General features: G+C 45.5%; 1 long non-coding RNA gene across 1 annotated transcript; it reads left to right on the forward strand.

The window, feature by feature from the left end:
* Positions 1-4,163: 4,163 nt before the first annotated feature.
* On the forward strand, positions 4,164-8,049 carry LOC143768703 (uncharacterized). Its single transcript, XR_013213994.1, has 3 exons — positions 4,164-4,621; positions 4,840-5,126; positions 6,921-8,049. It is a non-coding gene; the product is annotated as an uncharacterized LOC143768703 (long non-coding RNA).
* The last annotated feature ends 7,123 nt before the right edge of the window (positions 8,050-15,172 follow it).

A 15,172-nucleotide genomic window follows, 5' to 3' on the forward strand; every position in this document is an offset into this window, starting at 1 on the left:
CTGATCCTAACCAACACACTAAAGGTAGCCGGTGAACGTGCCTAAAATCCTGGACGTCTCGACGCAGCCTGAGAAACTATCTACTCCTGGAGGGAAAGTAAGACCTCACATGCCTCAAGAGAAATCACCCCAAAGATATAGGAAGCCCCCAACAAATAATAATGGTGAGGTAAGGGGAAAACACAAACGTAGAAATGAAAACAGATTAAGCAAATGAGGCCCGCTAATACTAGATAGCAGAAGACAGATAGGGAACTGTGCGGTCAGTAAAAAACCCTATGCAAAATATCCACGCTGAGAATACAAGAACCCCCACACCAACTAACGGTGTGAGGGGAGAATCTCAGCCCCCTAGAGCTACCAGCAAGCAAGGAAATCACATATTAGCAAGCTGGACAAGAAACAAAAATAAACCAAGAAACATATGACCACTGATGGTCAAAAAATGAACCAAGCAAAACTTAGCTTCTCATGAAGAAACTGATAACGAAGGACTGCAGGAGAGCTCCAAAATAGCACTGAAGACATTGACAGCAGGCAACAACAGAGAGTCCAGGTGAACTAAATAGGAAACCAGCTAAGAGATAACGAGACAGCTGATCCTGCCTCAGACCTGCAGAATGACACAAAGAACCACCAGAGGGAGCCCAAAGACAGCACTCACACAGTACCAGTTGTGACCACAAGAGGGAGCCCAAAAACAGAGTTCACAACACTTTTGGCTCCGATGAGGCCCAGGACAGTTCTGTGTATGCGCACGTATGTTCATGGTGAATATTGTTAAATGATGATGTTGTGACCTTCCACATGCTTGGATAGAACCAATCTGGGCCTCATCAAAGTCTGAAGTCTCAGCTTAGTGTGAGAAGTCCGTGGTTTTCAGCATTAGCACCAGTGATCGGAGGATGTGGTTAATACCTAATGGGTGATGGTGTGGAACAGATGGACTGCAGAGCTGAATGATTAGGTGATAATAAGGATTTTCTGTATTTTTTTTTGCATCCTATGTTTAATATGCAATGAGTTTTCAAGAGATCCCAGGCCATAATAAGAGACAATTAGTAGAAAACAACTTCTCTGTGAATGAAATTTTCCTGGAAAGTCCACATGACCAGGTGAATTCAAATTTTGCCTGATCTGTTCATCTGTGCATTGAGCAGGAGTTTGGACACAATGACCCTGGAAATCACTAATCATTAATTCCTGTACACCTATTGACTTTGTGTCAGCATACGTTGCCAAGGGGCGGAGAAGGGGAATTAAGTTTCTAGCACGCCGATACTGTGTGTGTAGGTTAGCACGTGCTACGAGTTAGGGGCCGTGAGAACTGGGCACCATAAGAGGCAACACATGTGTAGAGCAGTTAGTTGTCAGCGTAACCAGAGAACACAGTGGTAGGGAAGGCAGATAACAGAGAGGCACTAGCACACGCAGAAGTGAAATCAGGCAGTAAAGGCCCCGTCTCACATAGCGATTACCAACGATCACGACCAGCGATACGACCTGGCCGTGATCGTTGGTAAGTCGTTGTGTGGTCGCTGGGGAGCTGTCACACAGACAGCTCTCTCCAGTGACCAACGATCAGGGGAACGACTTCAGCATCGTTGAAACTGTCTTCAACGATGCCAAAGTCTCCCTGCAGCACCCGGGTAACCAGGGTAAATATCGGGTTACTAAGCGCAGGGCCGCGCTTAGTAACCTGATGTTTACCCTGGTTACCAAAAAAAACAAACAGTACATACTCGCCTTTCGGTGTCCGTCAGGTCCCTTGCCGTCTACTTCCTGCTCTGACTGAGCCGCCGTACAGTGAGAGCAGAGCGCAGCGGTGACGTCACTGCTGTGCTGCGCTCTCACTGTACGGCCGGATCTCAGTCAGAGCAGGAAGCAGACGGCAAGGGACCTGACGGACATCAGATGGTGAGTATGTACTGTTTGTTTTTTTTTACATTTACGCTGGTAACCAGGGTGTAAACATCGGGTTACTAAACATCGGGTTACTAAGCGCGGCCCTGCGCTTAGTAACCCGATGTTTACCCTGGTTACCAGTGAAGACATCGCTGGATCGGTGTCACACACACCGATTCAGCGATGTCAGCGGGACCTCAACGACCAAAAAACGGTCCAGGCCATTCCGACACGACCAGCGATCTCACAGCAGGGGCCTGATCGCTGGTACGTGTCACACATACTACTGAGGTCGCTGTTGCGTCACAAAACTTGTGACTCAGCAGCGATCTCGCTATCGATCTCGCTACGTGAGACGGGGCCTTTAGGAAGGGCAGGTCATAGTACACAGATAAGGGAAGACAGTGAGAGCTACTCAGCAGCTGAATGAATAAATGTGTATGTCAGAGAGTGATTGATATATGAGACTCCTTGCTTGATTTCGTATGACGTATGTATTTATAAGGATTTACAAATAAAAATCCTGTGTGTATAAGGGAGTCCAATTAGGTGTGGTCCCTTGGTCAATTGGTACCGGGACAAAAACATAGGAATGGTAATAGTGAAAACACATAGTCACACGTGTTGAATGAGATAAGCTGAAACCAAATATTTGTTACCTGGCTAACTGATATTTGGGGAGGCTGCAAGTGAACAATTGTGCTGAATGATCTGCAGAGTGTGGTAGAGTCTAGATGGTCAAGTTTTTTTCAGGCCAAGTGTGTATGTGTTGGAAACAGAGCTCATTTCTAAATACATAGGTCCGTATTTAGGTTTTTGATGTTTTTGTTTTATGGAAAATAGTACCCAAGGTTGTGAACATCCTTTGAAATACGTTAATCTATATTGTCCTGAAGGTTTTGCTTTTGTTTTTCTGGGACTTTTTGTATTTGCATGGTGTATAGGAATTAGGATTACTTGCAATCTTGTAAAGAACCGACCCCCAGCACAAATTCTGTAAATGTCTTGCCCTGATTGCAAAGTGGGGTTGATGTTGGCTATCTCGCCAGAAGGATGGAGAATTGTAAAAATAGTGGAACCCGGCTATAGCCAGGAGAACACTGGGTTTGGACCTCTGTCACTTAGATTCCCTAAATTGAAGTGTTTCCGTCTTAATGGTCACGGGGCAATTTTGTTCAGTCCAGGAACCTTGCTGAGTCAAATAGAGGACAATAATCTCTGGTACCCCAATGACATACCATTCAGGTGCCCCCTGAACAGAGGGAGACCAGAAGATTATATCCAGGTTGCAAAACACTTTGCTTTTCTCTTTGGGTTTGAAATGTAGAACTGGTTGTTTCTGTCACACGGACAGATCAATAGAGGGTAAAGTCATGTTGATTTAGAATGTAAAAGCATGTTGATAAGTAGGAGCAACTGTATGGTTGTTAAAGAAATGTTTACTGAAGATTGCAAATAGAAAGTGTGTTTAAGATTAGACAGCCCAGCAATGTACGAAAACTTGGCACTCTGCCAACTGTCCAAAATTTGCACATAGGTTCTACACCCCAAGTATATGCTACCCTATTACCAAAATTTTCTGTTTTTACTTAGTTGAAAAGTTGTTGAAGTTTCAAACGTTTGGCTCCGTGCCAGAAAACTTTTTTTCTTTTCTCCTTTTCTTTTTGCTCAGTGTTTGAATCCAGCTACTCTCCTGCATTGAGGTAGTGGATTCAAAAGGGGGAGAAGTACTAGTAAATTACTGTGTTTTTTGCTCTTTTTCTGTTGTTTTTGTAAATTGTATAGCCCTTATGGCTCAAGAAGAAAATGCAGATTTCTCACATGTCTCCCGTGTACCTCTCAGTAATCCAGATGTTGAGCTTTTTGTAGATGGTGGAAGGAGCATCGGAAAGGATGGACGGCTCTACACTGGGTATACGGTGGTCACACAGCATGAGGTAATAAAATCACAACCACTCCCTCCTCGCATGTCCACAAGAGAGGTGGAGTTGGTGGCACTCATTGAAGCGCTTAGAGGGGCAAAAGGGAGACGATACAACGTTAATGTAACATCATGATATCTTTTGAGAGTGACCCATTGATTTTGGCCCCACATGGAGGGCAAGAGGTTTTCTTACAGACACAATGACTCCTGTCAAACACTGGCACCTCATTAAGCAGGTGATGGACACACTTCTGCTCCCAAAAGAGGTTGCCATAGTTGAGGTAAGGACACACTGGAGGCTCTCTACCAACAAGGCACGAGGCACGGACAAGAAGAACAAAGCAGCCAAGGAAGCTGCAGGAACGAACAGGCGACACGAGACCCCTGAGGCACCTCTACATACCATGGTAAGCACGGAGTATAACCAGTTGACAATAAGTATCTTGCAGGCTCTGACTCGGGAATCCACCAGGGAGGAGTCAAAGGTCTGGTCGCAGAGTGGTACCCGTCACCATGCAGGTTTGTGGAAGGTGGGACAGCGGGTGTGTCTGCCAAGATCTTTGTACTCTGTGACGGCCCAAGAGGCTCACAAACCGACGCACCGGTCCAAGGATATGTGCCATGGTAGATGAGAGGGTCACTCACAACTTCATAATGCTCCCTTTTGGGTTCTGCTCAGGCATGTACACCATTGCACAACACAGTTAGTATAGGCAATGCACCACATACACATGCCCAAGCCTTTCTACTCGTTTCAATGACTGCAGATTGACTTCATACAACTACCCCCAGGTAGGAATGTATGTGCCTGTGTGTGTTGATCTCTTCCCAGGGTAACCGAAAGCCTTCCAGATGCCAAAAAGCTACGACAGCAGGGAGGTAATGCAAAATGTTGTGTAACTAAGGCCGCATGGGAAGAACATCCCCTCTCAGACAACCTGGTGGCTATGTCCAGAGCCTCAGGGAGAGACTGTTGCTTATGCATGAATAAGTTTTTGATTCTGTTCCAGGAGGTTGTGTAGTAATCCAAAGACACGCAAGGAAACCACTGGAGCTGGAATCTCACGGTTCTCTCACCACAGCTACACCTGTACCGTTTGAGGGAGACCCTACTTGGAGTCATGCAAGCCAGTGTATGGTCCGGGAGTGGAACAATGATAATCCTGCTCCTGTTGATGTTGACAGCTTCATTCCAAGAAGGACGGATACCTATGCTAACTACAGACGCCTCAGGGATACCGACAATTTCGTTTGATGCCTCTGAGAAAGCTGCTACTTTTAGATTTGACTTTTGTAGGTTAGTGAAATTTCAATGGAATCTTAAATTTGGGAAAAAGAGCAGTAACCCCAATTACAAATTTTTAACAACTGTCTAAGGGGCTGCGGTATATATCTGTGTAACCAGGCCAGGGAATGAGAACTGTCCTTCATGGTCTGATGCAGCTTGGAGCACGGGAAAACCATGGGGATATGAGCCAGAAGAAGCTAAGACTCGCCTTAGTGCATCAGGGAAGCCTCTTCTTCACAGACTGTATATTACACTATGGGGGGCCAGATCGGATTGTAATGTGGAGGATCTCTCCCCTGGGGCATCTTGCAACCCTCTTCTCGTAACCATAAATGAACCCTCTCCAGGGGATGAAGGTCTTTATGTAGTGGGACTACATTCCCCGGGTAAAAGGGCCCAAATAGGTCAATTTTGGTTAAGGGCGTACCCACCAGAACAGAGTGGAAATGAAGGAAAGGAGCCCCAAGAGACAACAACAGTAGGAAGGCCAAAATTCAACATGTTTGGGGAAGTGAGCTATGAGGAGAAGGTAGCCATAGAAACAGGCTATACTGAAAGGAATGAGTGGCTCATGTTGATGAGGTTTACCGCAGGGCAGCATAATAAGTCTAAGTCTACGTTCACATTTGCGGTCTGCGCCGCAGCGTCGCCGCATGCGTCATGCGCCCCTATATTTAACATGGGGGCGCATGGACATGCGTCACACTTGCGTTTTGCGCCGCATGCGTCACTGCGGCGCACGCGTCCGGGCGCAGAGGACGCAGCAAGTTGCATTTTTGCTGCGTCCAAAATCAATCAAAAAAAGGACGCATGCGGCGCAAAACGCAGCGTTGTGCATCCGTTTTGCTGCGTTTTTGTTTGCGTTGTGCGTTGCGGCGCCGACGCTGTGGCGCACAACGCAAATGTGAACGTAGCCTAACTGTATTGCATGTGCTACTGCCAGACCTCACTTAGGAACAATTCCTCTCAGGTCTTCAGAACCAGATCAAACAGACTTGCAATGCATTATAGCCTTGTACGATGCTACATATGACCCCTCTGACAATACTTTGTGTCATGCTCTTTCAGCTTTGTATCCACCTGTAAAACTTGATCAGGTACCCCCTAGAGTTTTTGCATACCCAGGGAATTACACCTGTTTCCAGAGACAAGGGAAGGGAGCAGGTAAACCAGTATCAGTAGGAAACCTAACGTCAGAGTTCTGTGACACTGCCATCCCCATAGACCAAGACACGGGGGGCTTCAAGGCCAAATGGTTTCAGGGACAGGCTACAGCAAGGAGTGATATATGGTGGATATGCGGAGATATGCAACTTAGAGCCAGATTGCCAGCAGACTGGGTTCGCAGCTGTGCCCTAACACAGATACTTATGCCATTTCAGATAATCTCATCAGAAGAGATACAAAGGGGTAAACTGAATGCTGATACTCTGCGTAGAAATAAGAGATCAGCACCTGCTGGATCCTTTGATCCAAGGATCTACATAGACAGCATAGGGGTTCCTAGAGGTGTACCAGATGAATATAAAGCTAGGAACCAGATTGAAGCAGGGTTTGAATCAGTTTTCTTTTGGTGGGCTACACTTAACAAAAATGTGGACTGGATAAATTACATATATTATAATCAGCAAAGGTTCATAAATTATACAAGAGATGCTATAAAAGGGATAGCAGAACAATTAGGCCCTACTTCATTAATGACATGGCAAAATAGAATGGCTTTAGATATGTTGCTAGCAGAAAAGGGAGGTGTCAGTAAAATGTTTGGCACTTACTGTTGTACTTTCATCCCTAATAACACAGACCCAGATGGGAGCATCACTAAAGCACTGGAGGGTCTTACATCACTGTCTGAGGAGCTGGCAAAGAATTCGGGTATCGACAATCCCTTCACAGATTGGCTCGAATCATGGTTCGGAAAATGGAGTCACCTGATTTCCAGCCTCCTCATCTCCCTCGCCGTCGTCACAGGAATCCTTGTGATCGCCGGATGCTGCTGCATGCCCTGCATCAGAGGGCTCCTCCAGAGACTGATCGATGCGTCCATTAATAAGACTATGTATATGCAGATGAAACCCCGCAATGATGACTATGAACACATGATATGATTGAGATGGGATATGATCTCCCCATCCTATGGGGGATTCAGCCGAAGAATTGACAAGAAAGTCCGACATTGGCACTAGGCCAGTGACAGCACCTGTGGGCTAGGGGTAGAATCATATCTAATCTCAAAAGGGGGGACTGATGGGGAAATCAGGGACCACCTTGATATACTGTATGTCCTTATAATTCATATACGTGATTCCTAGGCTGACAGCATATGTCCCAACATGTCTGAGACTGCTAAATCATACCTGCTGACAACGTGATTATTGATTAGAACTGCTGACTGCTGATTAAAGTTGTTGACGAGAGTCAGGCCTAATAAAGATAAAACTAAGACTCTTAGCCCCTGACATGGATAAACCCAAGTTACCCCTTATATCAGAAGCCCCTGATGAATTAAGGATGATTTCATACGTAATAAACAGCTGATTGGCGCTCGGACATAATGTGTACGCCTACTCAAAAGTGTATATAACTGAATGTCCTCATTAAAACTCTTTATGGCTTGATCAGATATCACATCTGTCTGTGTCCATCACTCCGGAGAAATCACTCATTTGGCAGCCATCCAATATCCCTGAGGGTCTGACTTGCAGACCACCCCAACACAACCCTAAAATTCTATGATCTCTAGTAAACACTGCAGAGAGCAAAACCAGAGACAAAAGAAGTGAGAATTTTCTTCCCGACACGTATATCCAAGAAGTATCATTTCTCCTTCGTGGAGATTGACATGTTAAACATGCCGAGATGAGGAGACTTAAAACCGCAATGCTCCTCTGGGAAATATGCAAATTGTCTCTTCAAAGAGGAAGAGAACTAGAACTCTAGTGCCACCTATTGGCAGTAGCAATCCTTAAAGTCGGATTGCTACTTCCAATTGGTGGCACTAGAATTCTAGTTCTCTTCCCGACACGTAAAAGATTCCATAAAAAAACAACCAGTTGCCAGTTAGCTGTTCTCACATCAATAAAATTACTAAAAACTCATTGAATCATAAAATTTGGTGAAATTTATGAAAATTTGAATTTGCATTGTATAGATTTGGTCATCTATAGTGCCAAGTCATTCAGAGAAAGCGATTCTAATTGTGATTGGTCTTGGTTCTTACTCAATGTGCCCTAAAATGCAGAGAATTTAGAAGGGTAGGATGATGTGGAATGATTACAAATTTTGCAGCAATAAATGAATATGAATTAATGATATACATTACCTCCAACAAACGTATAAAATCAGTACCAGGCAAATTGGCAAAATTGTTGCTGGAATGATAATGTGTCTATAGCGGTTTGCAGATGAATTGCTGGATCCTGAATATTTATGTGAATATATATAAAAACAATTGATTAAACTGTGAAATATAACAGTAAACAATTAAAAAAAAAACAAAATTAAAGGATTATAAAAATGAGCTTTTGTGTGCTGTAAGTGCAATTATTTTTAGTTTCAAAACTTTTTTCATCCCCATCTACAGAAATATTTGTAAAATGTGTCATGTAGGAGATGGTGAGTTGAACTGATGTTGTTTTATCAAATTTGTGCACATATGTTTGATTTAATGATGAAAAAATCGATTTTAGATTATTTGACTTCTCTATATAAAGTATGATGCCAACAAAAGTGCCCCAAACACAGTGTAATGCACCCAAAGTGAATTCCTCCACAGTGCCATCCACATGCGCAGTATGATAACCCTACAGTACCCACCTGCAAAGTATAATAGCCAAACAGACATCCTGACACAATATGATGGCCCACATAGTCCCCCACATACAGTATGATAACACCAACATGGTCCTGACATAGTCCTCCATAAAGTATGATGGCTCACCATCTATATATATAATTGTTTAAGGGGTACTTCCGTCTGTCTGTCCCGGATATTCATTGGTTGCGGCCTCTGTCTGTCATGGAATCCAAGTCGCTGATTGGTCGCACCAGCTGCCTGTCATGGCTGCCGCAACCAATCAGCGACGGCCACAGTCCCCTACTCCCCTGCAGTCACTGCCCGGCCCCTGCTCCATAATCCCCTTCCCCTCCAGTCACTGCTCACACAGGGTTAATGGCAGCGGTAACGGGCCGCGGTGTAACGCACTCCTTTACCGCTGCTATTAACCCTGTGTGTCCCCAACTATTTACTATTACTATGCAGAATCAATAGTAAAAATATGTCATGTTAAAAATAATAAAAAATAAAAAACCTGCTATACTCACCATCTGCCGCCTTTCGCACTGCTAGCGACGCTACGGTGACCGCTCCATGCAAGCTGCAGGTTCTGGTCCCAGGATGGTATGCCCGAAGGACCCTCCATGACGTCACGGTCATGTGACCGTGACGTGATCACAGGCCCTGCGAGAAGGACCTTCCATGACGTCGCTGTCACATGACCGTGATGTCATGGAAGGTCCTTCTTGCAGGGCCTCTGATCACATCGTGGTCACATGACCATGACGTCATGGAAGGTCCTTCTGGCATACCATCCTGGGACTGGAAGCTGCCGCCTGCGGTCGTCACGGGCAAGTGACCGCGATGTCTTCACAGGTCCTGCGCGCCTGTGCGAGAAGGACCTGCCATGATGTCACGGTCATGTGACTGTGACGTCATCACACCCTGGGACTGGAAGCTGACGCCTGCACCGCGTACAGGGCAAGGACGTCAACAGGCCTTCGGAGGGTGAGTATATGTTTATTTTTTATTTTAACTCTGTATACTAACTGGCTCTGTGCTCTATACTCCGTCGCTGTGCAATATACTACGTGGCTGGGCAATATACTACGTACATGGCTGGCCAATATACTACGTGACTGGGCAATATACTACGTGACTGGGCAATATACTACGTGACTGGGCAATATACTACATCACTGGGCAATATACTACATGGCTGGGCAATATACTACGTCACTGGGCAATATACTACGTCACTGGGCAATATACTACGTCACTGGGCAATATACTATGTCACTGGGCAATATACTACGTCACTGGGCAATATACTACGTCACTGGGCAATATACTACGTGACTGTGCAATATACTACTTATATAGAAAATGTTCAGCACAGCCAAAGAGAGGAGGTGCACGGTCATAGGTTACCAAGCCTTAATGTGTAAGTTACAAGTGACTGGCACACTCCAGAAGTGTTGTGATGCAAAAAGGGGTTTATTTATCATACGGTAATCACAAACGTTTCGGTCGTTACTGGACCTTCATCAGTGTGCTAATGAACCAGTATGTTTTGAGGAGCCTCAAATGGTAGAAATAGGTTGCATCAATAAAGAGGCCTGAGGATGTATGGGCCGTGGTGTCATGGTTCCCAATGGCTAGGGAACGTAAGAAACATATAAATAACGAACGAGCTCTCGGGTGATGGAAACTCGAGTTGACCGTGAGCTAAATCTACCACACAACTAATAGTAGCCAGGGAGCATACCTACGGCTTCCTATATGCCACGCGCCAGCCGGAGGACTAACTACGCCTGGTAGAGGAAGAAACAGACCTGGCTTACCTCTAGGGAAATACCCCAAAAGATGATAGCAGCCCCCCACATGTAATAACGGTGAATTAAGAGGAAAAGACATACACAGTATGAAAGTAGATTTAGCAAAGAGAGGTCCACTTACTAGATAGCAGAAGGATACAAAAGAGGACTTCACGGTCAACTGAAAACCCTTTCAAAAACCATCCTGAAATTACTTTAAGACTCCTGTGTCAACTCATGACACAGGAGTGGCAATATCAGACCACAAGAGCTTCCAGCTACAGAGAATTACAAAAACTGCAAACTGGACAAAAGGTACAAAACAAAAGGACAAAGTCCACTTAGCTGATCAGCAGACTAGTAGCAGGAACATGCAACCGAAGGCTCTGGTTACAATGATGACCGGCAAGGAAATGACTGGAGAGCAAGGCTAAATAGGAAACTCCCAAACGCTGATGGAAGCAGGTGAACAGAAGCAGCAAAGTGCAAACAAGTCACCAGTACCACCAGCAACCACCAGGGGAGCCCAAAAAGCGGATACACAACAGTACCCTCCCCTTAAGGAGGGGGCACCGAACCCTCACAAGAACCGCCAGGGCGATCTGGATGAGCCCTATGAAAGGCACGAACCAAATCCGAGGCATGAACATCAGAGGCAGTTACCCAAGAATTATCTTCCTGACCATAGCCCTTCCATTTAACCAGATATTGAAGTCTCCGTCTGGAAATACGGGAGTCCAAGATCTTTTCTACCACGTACTCCAATTCACCCTCCACCAGCACAGGAGCAGGAGGTTCAGTAGAAGGAACCACCGGTACCTCATATCTCCGCAACAACGACCGATGGAACACATTATGGATAGCGAAAGATGCCGGGAGGTCCAAACGAAAGGAAACAGGGTTAAGAATCTCCAAAATCCTATAAGGACCGATGAACCGAGGCTTAAATTTAGGAGAAGAAACCCTCATAGGGACAAAACGGGAAGACAACCACACCAAGTCCCCAACACGAAGGTGGGGGCCAACACGACGACGGCGGTTAGCAAACTGCTGAGTCCTCTCCTGGGACAATTCCAAATTATCCACCACTTGTCCCCAAATCTGATGCAACCGATCCACTACCGCATCCACTCCAGGACAATCCGAAGATTCAACCTGACCAGATGAAAAATGCGGATGAAACCCTGAATTGCAAAAGAAAGGAGAAACCAAAGTGGCAGAACTAGCCCGATTATTAAGAGCAAACTCCGCCAACGGCAGAAAGGCAACCCAATCATCCTGATCCGCAGACACAAAACACCTCAAATAAGTCTCCAAAGTTTGATTAGTTCGTTCCGTCTGGCCATTGGTCTGAGGATGGAATGCAGACGAAAAAGACAAATCAATGCTGAACCTGGCACAGACTGCCCGCCAAAATCTAGACACGAACTGGGTACCCCTGTCAGAAACGATGTTTTCCGGAATACCATGCAAGCGAACCACATTTTGAAAAAACAGAGGGACCAACTCAGATGAGGAAGGCAACTTAGGCAATGGCACCAAATGAACCATTTTAGAAAAACGGTCACACACCACCCAGATGACAGACATCTTCTGAGAAACAGGGAGGTCCGAGATAAAGTCCATAGAGATGTGCGTCCAAGGCCTCTTCGGAATAGGCAAGGGCAACAACAACCCACTAGCCCTAGAACAACAAGGCTTGGCCCGAGCACACACATCGCAAGACTGCACAAAAACACGCACATCTCGAGACAAGGAAGGCCACCAGAAGGATCTAGCCACCAAATCTCTGGTGCCAAAAATTCCCGGATGACCTGCCAGAGTAGAAGAATGAACTTCCGAGATGACTCTAGTGGTCCACTCGTCAGGAACAAACAGTCTACCAGACGGACAACGATCAGGTCTATCCGCCTGAAATTCTTGCAAAGCACATCGCAAATCTGGAGAGACAGCAGACAAAACCACTCCATCCTTAAGGACACCAGCAGGTTCAGAATTCCCAGGAGAGTCAGGCTCAAAACTCCTAGAAAGAGCATCTGCCTTCACATTCCTAGAACCCGGTAAGTACGAGACCACAAAATTAAACCGGGAAAAGAACAACGACCAACGTGCCTGTCTAGGATTCAGGCGCCTGGCAGACTCCAAATAAATTAAATTCTTGTGATCAGTCAAAACTACCACCTGATGTCTGGCACCCTCAAGCCAATGACGCCACTCCTCAAATGCCCACTTCATTGCCAAAAGCTCCCGATTACCAACATCATAGTTTCGCTCGGCGGCCGAAAATTTTCGCGAAAAGAACGCACAAGGTCTCATCACCGAGCAGTCGGAACTTTTCTGCGACAAAACCGCCCCCGCTCCGATCTCGGAAGCATCGACCTCAACCTGAAAGGGAAGAGAAACATCAGGCTGGCGCAACACAGGGGCAGACAAAAAGCGGCGCTTAAGCTCCCGAAAGGCCTCCACGGCAGCAGGGGACCAATTGGCAACATCAGCACCCTTTTTAGTCAAATCCGTCAGAGGTTTAGCAACGCCAGAAAAACCAGCTATAAATCGACGATAAAAATTAGCAAAGCCCAAGAATTTCTGGAGACTCTTCAGAGAAGTAGGCTGCGTCCAGTCGTAAATAGCCCGAACCTTGACAGGGTCCATCTCAATAGAAGAAGGGGAAAAAATGTACCCCAAAAAGGAAATTTTTTGAACCCCAAAAACACACTTTGAACCCTTTACACACAAAGAATTCTCCCGCAAAACCTGAAAAACCCTCCTGACCTGCTGAACATGAGACTCCCAGTCATCAGAAAAAATCAAAATATCATCCAAGTAAACAATCAAAAATTTATCCAAATATTCACGGAAAATATCATGCATTAAGGACTGAAAGACCGAAGGAGCATTAGAAAGGCCGAAAGGCATTACCAAATACTCAAAATGGCCCTCAGGCGTATTAAATGCGGTTTTCCACTCATCCCCCTGCTTAATTCGCACCAAATTATACGCCCCATGAAGATCAATCTTAGAGAACCACTTGGCCCCCCTTATGCGAGCAAACAAATCAGTCAGCAAAGGCAATGGATACTGATATTTGACTGTAATTTTATTCAGGAGTCGATAATCAATACAAGGCCTCAGAGAGCCATCCTTTTTAGAGACAAAGAAAAAACCGGCTCCTAAAGGTGATGAAGAAGGACGAATATGTCCCTTTTCCAGGGACTCCTTAATATACTCGCGCATAGCAGCATGTTCAGGTACAGATAGGTTAAACAAACGACCCTTTGGAAATTTACTGCCAGGAATCAGATCTATGGCGCAATCACAATCCCTGTGAGGAGGGAGTGAACCAATCTTAGGCTCTTCAAAAATATCACGATAATCAGACAAAAATACCGGAATCTCAGATGGAATAGATGATGAAATGGACACCATAGGAGTGTCCCCATGAGCCCCCCGACATCCCCAGCTTAACACAGACATAGCTTTCCAGTCAAGGACTGGGTTATGAGACTGTAACCATGGTAATCCAAGCACCAAAACATCATGTAAATTGTACAACACAAGGAAGCGAATCACCTCCTGATGGTCTGGAGTCATACGCATAGTCACTTGCGTCCAGAACTGTGGTTTATTACAAGCCAAAGGTGTAGAATCAATACCCTTCAGAGGTATAGGGACCTCCAGAGGCTCTAAATCAAACCCACAGCGCCTGGCAAAGGACCAGTCCATAAGACTCAGAGCGGCGCCAGAGTCCACATAGGCATCCACGGTAATAACTGATAATGAACAAATCAAGGTTACAGACAAAATAAATTTGGACTGTAAAGTGCCAATTGAAATGGACTTGTCAACCTTCCTAGTACGTTTAGAGCATGCCGATATAACATGAGCAGAATCACCACAATAGAAGCATAACCCATTTTTACGCCTATAATTCTGCCGCTCGCTTCTGGACATAACTCTGTCACATTGCATTTTCTCTGGCGTCTCTTCAGAAGATACCGCCAAATGGTGCACGGGTTTGCGCTCCCGCAAACGCCGATCAATCTGAATTGCCATTGTCATGGACTCATTCAGACCTGTAGGCGCAGGGAACCCGACCATAACATCTTTAACGGCATCAGAAAGACCCTCTCTGAAATTTGCCGCTAAGGCGCACTCATTCCACTGAGTAAGCACAGACCATTTACGAAATTTTTGGCAGTATATCTCCGCTTCATCTTGCCCTTGAGATAGGGCTATCAAAGCTTTTTCAGCTTGAATCTCCAAATTAGGTTCCTCATAAAGCAACCCTAAAGCCAAGAAAAACGCATCCACATTGAGCAACGCAGGATCCCCTGGTGCCAATGAAAATGCCCAATTTTGAGGGTCACCTCGCAGCAAAGAGATTACAATCTTAACCTGCTGGACAGGATCTCCTGAGGAGTGAGGTCTGAGAGAAAGGAATAATTTACAATTATATTTGAAAT

Source organism: Ranitomeya variabilis, chromosome 4 (assembly GCF_051348905.1).
Source record: "Ranitomeya variabilis isolate aRanVar5 chromosome 4, aRanVar5.hap1, whole genome shotgun sequence".
Classification (NCBI taxonomy): Eukaryota; Metazoa; Chordata; class Amphibia; order Anura; family Dendrobatidae; genus Ranitomeya; species Ranitomeya variabilis.